Here is a 12,252-nt window from a genome sequence, read left to right as displayed (position 1 = left end):
GTGGCATGATAGGCAAAATGCAGTTCATCTGAGGACTTTTTGAAGTTGGCAGAATCCAGTCTCTTCAGAAGTCAGGTACACGGAACAAACAACGGCAGTGACATGGTCATTACCAGAGGTGCATCAGTCCTCCTCTGCAACATGTTGGGCACTGAGCCCTGCAGGAGAGCAAACTGGAAGTTCTTTACACCAAGTTTAGTCATTTTCTTGAGAAAATGGCCTTATTGCAAAATGAACTGGCTTGAAAAATCAAAGCACACATTATATTAAAATCTATCTATACTTAAACTTGATTTTTTTTTGTTTGTTTGTTTTAATTTAGTCATATAAATCATGTATGTGCATTCTAAAGCCTTTCTCCATGGAGTGGTGTTACTTGCAAGGGCACAAAGTTGGGACTATTTTTTTTCTGAAGAAAATGGTGGCAAATATGAACCTACTCACTCAGTATACTGGGGATAGCATTTTTATATTGAAATTTTATTTTTAGTTTTGTATTAACATCTGCCATATATGCAATACATTATGTGAGAACCTATAATACCCTCTTAAAATGCTGTAGGATGTTTTATATGTATAACCTACATCGCCAACTGGAATATATTAAAATATATTACAGTTCCATCTTAAGGGTTGCTTATAAGGCCTCTGAATGAGAAATTAAATGGTGTTCTTCTGCAGGGTTTGATTGAAAGCAGGCACTGAAAGGAACTGAAAGCTTTCTGGACTCTTTCTATACTGCAGTTTCTTAAAAAGTAGGACACAAATGGACAGGTGAGGTCTTCTTTTGTAGTGAAAGGTATTGATGGGTTTGTACCTCAATAGTTGTGTACTCTTGCTTGTATAAAGTATGAAAGGGGTTGTAAATGTGTGTCTCTATTAATTTAAGAGTTTTGTTGTGTAAACAAAAAAGCCTTACTATATATACCAAGACTTGATTGCGCTCGACTGACTTAAAAAGTCAGCAGATTGGTTTGAAAGTATGTTGTCTTTTTGATGTCACCCATTTTACTTTTTATATGAAATTGACGGCAGTGAATAAACTTGAACTTTTAATAACAATCTAGATCTCAAGGTTTTGATGTGGTAAAACAATCACAATTAACAATTTTGAGATTACCCTCCCTTAAAATATAGCCACAAATCTACACGAGGAGATCAGGAACGATGGATGGGTCAACAAAACACCAGACATGAAGCTGCTGACCTAAACCTAACAGTGCTATTTTTGTGCCTAAAACTAATCTAATAGATGTGAAAAAAGTGCTGCATTTTCTAATATCTGTGCTACATTTCCTGCTGATGGTAGGAGACGCTCCTATGAATTGTATTCAGAGTCAAGGGATAAATGATGTATTTTGTTGTTCGAGTAGGAGGACAAGTGAAAACCATTTGAATGGCTAAGCATGATACAGAAATAAGCATGATACAGAAATCCATTGAAGTAGAAAATGAAATACATTGAAAGTCTGGTATTAATCCCATTTATCTGTTGCACTGTTCATCCTATAGTATCTAGAGACTGTGGCACTGGGACTGGTGGAAAAATGGTCGAGGCACATTCTACTTAACTAGAACATCCATGGTTTGACTCTGACATATGGCACAAATGCTTAAAAAATTAAATAAATGGTAATAATATTTAAACAAGATTGCGGTTTTCAAAGACACGGCTATAGATATACTGGGCATCTTAGTGCTACTGCTCTTTAATGTAATCTGTATTTGATCATGCAAGATTCGATGGGATCTGATTAAGGTCTGGTTTGTTTTTAATCTTAGTATTTAACTTCTACATCTTGAAAGATACATTGGTTATACATACACATTTATATGTTTTCATACTGGAAAATGTTTATAGCTATAGGCATTTCCAGTTCATATAATGAATGAAAAAGCCTGTTGTTTTTTTTTTCATCAACTGTAATAGCATTCTCAAATATTACTGTCATTGTCTTATTTTGGTGAACATCCCAACATAGGGAGAAGAGCCCAGTGCACACACACATACACATAGTGCTAATGATGTTGGTGATGTCAAGGGAGAAATTGCTTTTCTGGGACCCCTGCTGCACTTGGGGCTTATGTGATGTCTGTTTTCTGAGGACTGTCTCTTGTTTGCCAGAATTTTGTGGAAATAGTTCCAGTTTGTAAAAGCATCTGACTTTATGTGATGATTATTAAGCATTTTTAAAATATGTTAATGGCCCTTACCATTACTTTAGGTCAGATAAGATAGTGATGCACCTCTCCAGTCACTCATTATTATTATTATTATTATTATTATTTTTTTTTTTTTTAACAAAATGTGCCATTATAGAAATTCTGTACAGGTTGAACAAGTATTTCATGTTTGTCTGTCACTCTCTTCTCACCTACCCTCTTGTTGTATAACATACTTAGCCATCTGAATGTCTTCCCCTGTTCATTTTGATGCTAATCCATAATTCTACTGAAAAAGAAAGGCTCTCTGGAGCCAAGATCAAAGGCTTGGCTGTGCTCAGTGGGGACCAGGTGTTTAGAAGACAGTGCAAAGGCAGGAAGAACACCCATCTCTTTTTACCCATTAAAAAGAGCAGTTACAAAAAACCCCTTCCTAACTTATCATTGGATGAAACGGTGATCCTTGTTGTGGTTAAACAAATGAACAATGGAGTGCCGAGGTTGAACAAGGAATACAGTTTATCAAGATTCTTCTGCGCGACTCTGAGCCTTGTTTTGTCATTCAGGCTAATACTGTAGCTTGCTGTTCATTGCCCTTTGCAGGCATGTTTGCATTTCAAAACAGAAAAGGCAGAAGAGATGTTTGTGAGACGTAATCATTATCAGGTAATTCACTTTAATACTTCTCACCCACACCTACTACATTCAGGAGCAAATTAATTCATGGTATTCCTTGATGGACACCTATTTCCACTGCATTACTACAATCAGTTTTAATACTACAGGGTATGTTTGTTGAGGGAAATAAAACATGTGAAAAGCACACTTATCCACAACACGGCTGTAATGAAATTCAAGGTGCATGAGGCCAGCATATCCCCAAACCCCACTATTAAAGCTAACTTAGAAACTCCTCTGAGAATGAGCTATAAATCCCAGGCAAGATTTGGTATTATAATGCTACAGATCTCAACAGAGTTATGGGCCAGGCTGGATTTGTGCCAGGGACTTTTAAGCATGCATTTAAGGTTCTTGTGACCAAGGTTAATTGTGTTACTACTGTAAATCTGTAGATGAGGTATTCTTCCGATATTAGATTTACTGAATGGAATATAGTCAGTATGACTGATCTCCAGTGCTAGATTAGTAGGCAGAACCTAAACCCCACCACAGCAGACACATCAGTGTGGGGAATGTGCTAATCTCTAATGTCATCAGTCACTGTCTGAAATATGCTCTTCTCAGGGGATATGGATTAAAATTTACATGTTAGTTATCCAGCTTAATGTTCTCAATAGTGCCAGCAGGGCTTAAATTGTTTTACATCCACTCAATATGTGTACCATCCAAGCTTTTATATCCACTGGCTAATAAAAAGGAAAGGCATTTCATGAACAAAACATGCTTTTGCTTATAATAATTCTTTGCATTTACACATGGTCTGATGAACCAACAAAGAGCCAAGATTATCATCCACAACAGACACAACTTCACACTGTTTAGTTGCTAATGTCTTCGCTCAAATTGCTTGTTTGCTTAAATTACTATGGTGACTGTAGTATCACAGCAGTACTTATCTCTACTGGAACTGTGTATCAGCTCATGATTACAGGTTTCAATCATAGTGTACAGAGTCACCTGAAAAAAAAGAAAGGTGGCAAAACATGAAAGAGCAAAATAGGAAGCACATTGTCTTTGATGTTAGCTCTTGAATTATTCTGTCTTTTGTTGTTGATGAGACACCATTTTATTTCTATTTAAAAACCAATACAGACTGACTTCTGTTGGCATTATGTTATTGATGCATGCACTATATTTTTAAATGTCCTTTTAACTGGGTTTGACATAAGAAAGATTTTAATGCTGAGGACCTTTAAACTGTGTGTGTTAAACTGTATTACCAGTTTATTGGCTACAGTTTTGGCCTTTGCCTTGCTATGCTCTAATTCATCTGACATTAATAATCTGCAGTATTACATGATGTAAATGCATTTAAATCGATGCACTGATCCTATAGAAATTCAATAGAAATGTTCCTGTAAACACTTGTAGGTGGGTCATTTCATCATCTGGAGTGTCTGTTGATTAAGATGCACTTATCTGTTAAAAGTAAGCATGTGCACATCCTTATTATGTGTAAATGATTCTTCCTCTCAGTAAAAATCAATAGGATTTTTTTTTTTTTAATGGAAATTTTTCAAAGGAGCAAGTGGAACATCGCATCAGCAAACCCGCTTGCCCCCCCCAGGGTCTGGAATAAACATTATAAGACGTGGTATATGAAAGAAAAAAATGTAAATAGGTTATACATATGGAAGTTAGAAATTCAATCTGCAAAGAAAAAAACAAAAGGGAGTCTTGGTTATTGTTTAAATCCAAACAACAAATTAATCTTTATGTGGGTCCATTTGGTTGTTCCATCTTCTACATTGCCTTTAAACCTGTTAAACATAAACTCATAGGACACAGTTTCATTTTCAGAGATTTAGCTATTTTCCATTGATACAATTCTGGGAGCTGTGGTCAAATTAATGATGATAACAGATAAATATACTTTTTGACATATTTAGTGTTTGAAACCTGTCCATGATTACTGAACAAGGTCAGAGACTTTGCGCTTGTTTCTACTTTTGTTTTAGACTTCCAACACACATTTTCCTTTATCAGTTTCATTCTGTGTAGTCATGTTCAAGTGCTGTACTTTGTGTTATGTTGAGTAAAAACTTCCCCATTACTTGTTTTTTCCACAATCTGCCAAACTACTCATCCATTTTAATCTCTGTTCTCAGTTAGACATTTTGCCTATTCCAAAATAGTTTATCAATTTGTAAAATTGTGATGCAAGGTGGTATTCCTGTAGCATATTCAGGTAATTGGAATTAGATGTTACAGTTTTCCATTTGTAAAAATAATACTTCCCCTTAAAATTGGACTGATAAGACTTGATATAAAGTCCCTATATGTCCTGACCTTGCCATCTTTATACAGGGCTCACATAGTGCGCATGACTTTTGGATACTTCCACATATCCATACATTAACGTTTCTAAAAGTCAAACTGAAATTAAACTGACTTTTTTTTCTGTTTTACCATTCAGAACTTCTCTGTAAACAGAGATCCTGGATTTCTTAAGGGGAAAAGACATTTCTATATTTAAAAAAAAAATGTTTGGTCTCATAGTGGTGCTTTTTGTCTGTTTATTAATTAATTAATCAATTCATTCATTCATTCATTCATTCATTCAGTATTGCATATTTCTAACTTGTTTTTGCTCAATCAAAACTTTAAATTTTATACCCCATTTGCATCTTGACACCACAAACTGTGAGCCACAGCACACGTTTGCGTCAAAGCATGAACAAAAGCATGAACAAAAAGTGTATCTACTGTATATCCATCATGTCCTGCTGTTTTCACCAGTCCTCAGCATGAATATGGGTATGTCTCTTCACGCTTATTAAATGCTATTAATTATAAGAAGCCTTCTATGGAATGAAATCTAAAATCCCAGTTCATGCTATATACATAAATTGCAGCACTATGCTGGATTGTAAGGTACTCATTTTATCATGTCAGTCCCCTGTACAACACAATATATGTGGCAAGTTTAAAAGAGAGTGTAATGTTCTTAAAATTAAAACTACTACCACTTTAAATAGATTGGACATGACTCTGCCTCATCTTATTAGACAAAGACTACGATTCAGATCTGCACATAATTCTATTTATTCTGGCAGGGTGTTGGAGCTGGAAATGAGTGTAATGCCTGGAAAATAAAGGGGCTGTACTCGGTTCATTCACGCATACTATGCACAACTTTTCAGATAATTAATCATGACATATGACAAGTGTAAGAAACTACAAAGTTGTAGTGTTTGTCAGCTCAGCCGCTTCTATAGACGAGATGGAAGTTCTTCCAGAAGCAGAAAGCGTATTGCCAATTAACATATTTGAAGTCTCTGGTACACACATGGAGTCTGTCTACGAAAGCCAAAGAGATTCACTCTGTGTAGAATTAAGGCCTTTTGGTGCTCTTCAGTGTGTCCACTTTATTTAAAAGTTTTAGGACACATAAAATCTGGTCTGCAGAATCCAGAATGAATGAATTATCAGTATTAAGTGTAATTTAATTTATCCGAATCTCCATCATCTTTCAGAATTTATCAGCCACCAGTGTAGCTAATTCAGAGGAGGAAATGACTTTTGGTCCCTTTTGAGAAGAAGGCATGAAAAGTAACAACATTCCTTTTTCTTTTCCCTTCACTTACCACTGTCATGTCGGCACCCTTGACATTATTATTAATCATTCTTCCCTCAAGTGATGTAAAGTGCTTGAATGCAAATGACCACATCGTGCAGCCTGGAACAGGACCTCATGTTTCCACTTAAAAGGCATTTATTCTGATGACAAATCTTAGTGCAATGAAAAAAAAGTAATTGTTTCGTTAACAGAAGATCTAATTTCTTATGTCAAGTTTTCATTGTGTTCACTTTAAGGATTTTGTTGCTGTTTTCTACACAGAGAGGCATAATTCTATGACGTTTTATAAGAATAGCAGCACAAGGTAACATATTGTAATAAATCAAGGCAAAAAAAATGCCTTTAGGGAGCTACAGTATATGATTTTTTGAAATTATTAATTTGTAGGTGATTAGTGTAAATCTTTGTATAGTTAACTTAGATATTGGTCATTTAGGCAGCTTATTGCAGCTCAGTCAGGACAAAATGCAATTCAAATACACACACACACAAAAAGACTTGTTTATTTTGTCCATTTTTCCAAGTTCACTTTAATGTCTTCAATGATCTGATGTGAAATTAAATTTATTACACAAAATCAGCCATTTTAATAGATATTGTGTAAAAGATAAAATAATTCATATGTAGCAAAGTCAGTATTTGTTAGTTTGACTGGCTCTTTTGAAACATGAACATCTATTTAAGTGCTGTGGATTTCCAATCTCAAATCTGAATCTATTTATAGTAGTCTGACACTATACTTCACCTCAGTGGGTCAGTTCAAGCCAACATTATTCATTTCAGCCTTTTTCGAGTGTTGGATTCTTCAAAGTTGCTTTGTATGGGCCCGTGTTCACTGAAACCCAAATCCAGACAGACAGAAGAGAAAATCAACACTCTCGTCTGCCAATCACACACAATTAAACCAAAATGTCTCCTGTTCCCCAGGGTGATCTCCCACATCCACTGGTGAAAGATCAACAAGGCAAAGAGAAAAACAGAACAAGGAATTGTTTGGAATTCAAATGCAGGCCTTGGATGGTGCTGTATAACAAGTTGGCTGTCCATTTGTTTAGCTCTGATGTCATTCTTCTATTCTCCTCCTCTGTCAGCTTGTGTTGCTCTATGACACGGTCTATGAGACCCATTTTCCTGAATATTCATGTCGTAAGGTGAAATGAAAAGATGAGGGGTTGTCAGGAATTTCAAATCTGAATGCAACCAGTGAGGTGCCGAATCCCACTCCATAAAACATTTGAATCAGTTGAAAATAAATATTCTGGCAGGAAAATAAAGTCCCGAAGATACTTTAGCAAGTATGTTTTCTATGTATCAAGAAGTACAAGACTTATTGAGTTATGGTTAGGAGGTAACTGGAGACTGACATGGTTTCATCTTGAGAACCTGATGCAGTGAGGGAGGAGCTTGGGGAGGATGAGGAGAAAGACAGTTGGCCTCAAAGGAGTTCTGGCAAACAATCAGATGATTGACTTTGTGACAAAAGCAGTCAGTTGTGGTGACTGAACCATCGGATCAGGAGGAGTGCAGTTCTCTGGAGTTTTGCAACCGCTGGGAGACCTGATTTAAAGGCATTTTTTACATTTTACTAAGTATTGTATAGTGCTGGTACTAACATGTTGATTTAATAACACTACACATGACAGTGTGCCACGGTAATGTTCCCTTGCTAAAGGAACTACATAGGTGGTTAGTTGCTGGTTCTCTTATTGTACATGTCACTGTAGTAGTGATTGCTCGCTGGCGAGGACTTGAAAAGTTTGTCTGCACTGGAGTTAGTGTATCTGTCTCCACAGTAAAGGCAGATAAATGTGATATTCCTTGTCTTGAGCAGTATTTCCTTCTGTAAGCAAACTACTGTATGTCCCTTATTAGCTGCTGCTAACGGTATATTATAATTGAATACGTACAAGTAAAAATGCTGAAAAATAAAATCTGTAACCTAAAATCTGAGATCCCTGTCTGATGTTTACTGATGTAAAAAAAAAGTTGTTTGGACAAACACAGCATCATGACTTGTTTGTCCAGATGTCTTTTTATTTTCTACCATACACTTTATCATCCTCATAAAATATTAAGCTGTCAGCTCCACAAAGCTAGTAATTAGACTAGACTAGAATATATTTATTGTCAATTTCTCTATATATCCAGAAAATGCAGAGGAACCAAAAAACGTTTCTCTCTCATTAATTAATGAAATAAAGACTTGTTTTCTTAATTTACTGTAATAAATACATTGATAGAAATGCAATTTCATTTGTTTGGCAACTAAACAAAATCATTCATGGCAGAAATAAATTGGAGTCCATCCATCCATACACCGCTTAATCCTCATTAGGGTCACTGGGAGGCTGGAGTCTATCCCAGCTGACTTATGGTGAAGGCAGGGGACACCATGGACAGGTCACCAGTCTATCATAGGGCTACATATACAGATAAACACTCACATTCACACCTGCAGACTAATTGGAGTCAATAAAAGCATTTAAATCAGAAATCTGAAACAATTATACACACTAATAGGTTGCAGAAGTTGTGTAACTTCACCAAATTGCAGCAGCAACTCTCATTAGTCTGCAGGCAGCAGGAATCAGAAGTGATATCCACAAGTTAACAGACTGATAAGCACAGGGCCTATACTGTCACTCTGGTACCTGAATGAATCTGGTGTGCTGCAAAGCCTCCAGGAGGTCTGTTTGGTATTTCTGAGTATGGCGTGTCAAGGGCAACAACTTCCTGCACACACCCAAGTCAGGTCAAGTTTGTAGCACTGAACAGTCTTATCAAGAATGCCTAGAGGCACTGTAAATCTAGCGGGGAAACTGTGAGTCACTCACATTGCTTACAGTAAGATACACTCTTTTACTTGTATGGCTGGTAATGCTGAGATATACAGTAAAACCAGAAGAGAGTTGGGAGAAGGCAAAAGCTTGAGTGTAAGCAACTCTATGCAATACAATCAGTATCAAACTTACAAAGATAACAACAGAAAAGATCTTCATTTTTGGTCAACACTATCAACAATAAGAGCAACCTGCTTAGTACAATACATTAGGTACCAGGGAAAAAAACTAAAATAGGAACCAGTAATAATGGTACTATACCATGACTTCTTAAGTCTGCTTGTTGAATTAATTTTTACCATATGCTCAAATGGAAACACAGCATGTTTTATTTTCTAAATTTCAGACCCAGAGACACTGTGTTATACCTTTGCTGCCTTCTTTTTTAATGTTCTTCACATTATCATCAAAAGTTAAAAGGTACAGGCAAAACTGTCTCTTTGTTCTGCCGAGTTCTCGAGCAAGAACAGGAAAGCCTGAGCTGCATGACCAGAAGCACAAAATTAAGATGCTTTTAACTGGAACCTGCACTCATAAAGGGATAGTAGGAATGGTAAAGTGGTCAGCAGGAACATAGAAGAACACCACATACAGGCCACGGCTCTGCTAGCACTCACACAGGGAGTAATTATCCATCAGACTCTTCTGGTTACAGTATTTCTGGAACAGGTTCACAGTCTCACCATACATCCTGCAGGTGTCCACAACCAAACAATGCACTTGGTAAGTTGAATTTCAGCCAAATATTTTGTTTTGCAAAGTGCACACATGAAGTTTTGTGTTTTTTGTTCAGAAGATGTAAATTATCCGCAAAAACATTGTAAAATTTTCCATGGAGAAACGCATACTACACTTTATAGCATTTCATATAGTTTGCAGACCAAGACCTGGATCATATGTCTGTCAGTTACTGCCTTGTTCAGGATTTCCAGCCGCAGGGTTCTGATCAGATCAGAGGAATTCCACACAGGTCAGAATAAGCTTTTGGGCATGCAGGAATTTGAAGGATCTCTGTGATGCACGGGTTCAGCATTAAATGCATGTCATTACAACTTGCAAATGCAGAATAATACAGAATAGCAATGAAAGCTGAGGCAGGACAGCTGTTCTCACCATAGCAAGCACTTTTTTCCACCTAAAAAAAATTCTGATAAATCTCAGCTGCCACACGCTTCCTTAGATACACAATTGCATACTGCGTATCACAGCTTGACAGAAAAAATAAAATAAAAAATGCACCCTTAACACATTTGTATATGACGCTGACACCACCCGATTACATCTGTGCAGACAGTCAAATTGGGCCATTTTTTTTTTTGCATTCCCGTGCCATACCTATTTAAATTAATGTTGTCATGCTCCAAATAAGATGGCTGTCAAAATACCAGAGTGAACCAGCGAGGTTCTTGACAAGGAAATAAATAAATAATAACTGAGCAGGTTGCGGTCAGCAAAAAGTGCCTGCTACCCGTCCAGCTACCTCTTCCTCCTCCAGAAAAAAAGAAAGTTAATACTTGCATAGACTCAGCAGTGCCCAGCTTAAGTTTCAGGATTAGGTTGTTAGAAACATACTCTTTTTTAAAATTTATTTATTTCAGAGATAGTCACGCAAGCAGCCTCGGTAACCCGTGGAGCCAGCATGTAGCTTTACAGGTGTGAAGAGAGTAAGGTTATGCGATTAGAGCTTAGATGAGTCACTAATGGACAACCTCTGGCTTTGGACAGCTGCAAAGTTATGGATGTGCTAATTTCCCCTCCAGAGCAAGGATTGGTATCAGACTTGGCAGAGGTTCTGTTCTGAAAAATGGTAAGCAACTGAACTGAAAGCACAGACAACAAAAGAGCAGCTTTAGCTGTTAAATGAAAATCTATTAGTTGTTTTATATTGAGATATGATCTGCCTGGGATTAATAAAGTACAAATCTCTGTATTATAGGAGTTTGGGTAGTTTTTACTAAATGGATTTTCAATGCCACATTTGAAATATCTGGAATATGAGCTAAACATATTTTTCACTTTCACCCTGGCAGGCACAGTGGCTCTTTTGCTGGAGCTACGAGATGCAGAGATTTGAAACAGCCTCATAATTCATGGTTCCCGTCTTGCCATCTAACACAGGATGCACTGATTGACTCATCTTTGGAGGGAAGAGCAGGAAGGTATTTCATAAAAAAAACTGAAGGGTAAAACTTTCCCATTAAAACAAGCCTTTCTCAGAGCATCTTATCTTGTGCCATCCACTGAGGGTAGAGATCTCAAAGTCATGAACACAAAGTACACAAACCACAGAAGTGTAGATCAGAGCCATCAAAATTATGCAATTAGGGCGGAAACCTCCCCTGATGAATTCTGTTTTTGTCATCGACGAGCTACAAGGCTGCAGATTTTTTTTTTTTTTTCAGAGATTCATTAAAAGGCAACACAGGGAAGGTTATGCTACAGCCGCATGCTATTAAAGGATCACTCATGAATCACTTTTCTGATTTAGATGTATTCTTCTTATAGATATTAACATTTGATGCAGACATGGAATTTGTATGCTTCACCTGTGCTTTTTCTTTATTCTTATAAACATTTTCTACAGGATTAAACGGTCTATAATAACCTGCAGCCACATACAGCTGTGCCTTAAATATAATCTGAAGAATGTAAAATCACTTTCTGAGGTTGAAAATCAGTGCAGCAGGGAGGTTCAAAAGAAAGGGAGGTTATGTAAAACATCTTTAAGTTCTGGTGAAAGTATTGTTGCAGCAGAAAATAGAGAAAGGCCAGCCAAAGGAGAGAGATATATAGAAAAATACATACATTAGGTCCCACATTTTTTTACATGGAAGGATAAAACAGCTTTTATACCTAAAGTAAGACCTGCTGGGTTTTTCTTTGATTTAAACAAAACTGAAGAATCTGTCGGGACCTTGTTGAGACCCTTCTCTGATCTCTGTGTGGATAGATATGCACAGGTTGTGTAACAATAATAGAGACTGTATT

The 12,252-nt window shown here is 36.8% G+C and overlaps 1 protein-coding gene across 1 annotated transcript in view; it reads left to right on the top strand.

Moving 5' to 3' along the window:
* lrrc4ca (leucine rich repeat containing 4C, genome duplicate a) overlaps window positions 1-12,252 on the top strand; it is a 170,984-nt gene that overhangs the window by 65,306 nt on the left and 93,426 nt on the right. The window lies entirely within an intron of this gene.

This window comes from Amphiprion ocellaris, chromosome 3 (assembly GCF_022539595.1).
Source record: "Amphiprion ocellaris isolate individual 3 ecotype Okinawa chromosome 3, ASM2253959v1, whole genome shotgun sequence".
Classification (NCBI taxonomy): domain Eukaryota; kingdom Metazoa; phylum Chordata; class Actinopteri; family Pomacentridae; genus Amphiprion; species Amphiprion ocellaris.
The sequence above is the reverse complement of the archived record's forward strand: the minus strand, read 5'-3'. Positions and strand labels throughout refer to the sequence as shown.